The sequence below is a fragment of the Temnothorax curvispinosus genome, unplaced genomic scaffold, assembly GCF_003070985.1.
Source record: "Temnothorax curvispinosus isolate PA1 unplaced genomic scaffold, ASM307098v1 QBEX01008685.1, whole genome shotgun sequence".
In the NCBI taxonomy this organism is placed as follows: domain Eukaryota; kingdom Metazoa; phylum Arthropoda; class Insecta; order Hymenoptera; family Formicidae; genus Temnothorax; species Temnothorax curvispinosus.
The window spans coordinates 1-1,410 of NW_020218465.1; the positions used below are offsets into that span (position 1 = coordinate 1).

The 1,410-nt window shown below is 35.7% G+C and overlaps 1 pseudogene; it reads left to right on the forward strand.

Annotated features, from left to right (window-relative positions):
• Positions 1-632: 632 nt before the first annotated feature.
• LOC112458102 overlaps positions 633-1,410 on the forward strand; it is a 5,429-nt pseudogene continuing 4,651 nt past the window's right edge.

The window sequence follows — 1,410 nt, forward strand, 5'->3', positions numbered from 1 at the left end:
AATTCACCAATACCCGACTCGGGAACAACCGCGAAAATATCATCCACATATCGTTTGAAAAAGGATATCCTGAAACTGAGCCGCTGTATACAATGTTTCTCTAAATCCTCCATGACCATGTCAGCCAGGATAGGGGAGAAGGGAGACCCCATCGGGCTTCCGAAGATCTGTTCATAAAATTGGCCGTTAAACATAAAACTAGTAGAACTAAGGATCAAGTCTACAGCACTCAAGAATTGTGGAAGGCTGAGATCAGTTTTTGTAGTACATTTATTAACATTATTAATTTAATATTTAATATAATCTCGATTTTATCTTGTAAAATATAACCCCTTGCCGTACTATATGCTGTAAAGATATAAAAAAGTTATCGAATAAACATAAAAATATAGCGTAAATAATTGTCTTCGTGATCCTTAAAAATGAAAAATTGGCAAATTATCAAAAGTATAGAATCCGGTATGATATATGGCACTTACAAAATTTCAAAAATTCTTAAAAGTTTAAATGACAGAATAAGCAACAAAAGTTTACGGTACGACAAGGCATTTTATATCGTGATTACTAAACATGATTACTACATAACTTTTACAAGACATACGCGCACAAATTATATACTTTTAAAAATTAATATGTTTAGAGGAATAACAAACATTTACGTGCCCGATGAATACCTCAGTTGGAATGTACCCAACGAATGGACAATGGAAGATGCAGCAACGGTTCCGTGTGTGTACATCACGTGCTATGAAGCCTTATATATAAATGAAAAATGAAAAAAGGAGACAAAATCTTGATCCATTCGGGTACTGGAGGCATCGGTCAAGCTGCTATCCATCTAGCGCTTCACAAAGGTTGTGAAGTGTTCACGACAGTTGGAACTGTCGAAAAACGACAATTTATGAGAGAAACGTTTCCTTCTATTCCCGAAGATCATATCGGAAACTCCCGAGATACAAGCTTTGAACAAATGATTATGCAGCGTACAAGAGATATCGTGGAGTGAATATCGTATTGAATTCCTTAGCCGAAGAAAAATTGCAAGCATCTGTTCGTTGTCTAGCAAATGGTGGCCGTTTTCTGGAAATTGGGAAATTTGATATGGTTTCCAATAATCCATTGGACTTGTTTACTTTCTCTAAAAGCATTAATTTCTTTGGTATTTTATTAGATAAATTAATAACAAATTCACACACACACACACACACACACACACACACACACACACACACACACACACACACACACACACACACACACACACACATCAAGTTTAGAACGAAAAATAACGTTGGCGAAGAAAATAGCGGAAGGTTTAGAAAATGGCGCTATTAAACCGCTGTGTAGAAAAATCTTTGAGAGAAATGAAATAGAAACTGCCTTTAGATATATGGCCGCTGGAAAACATAT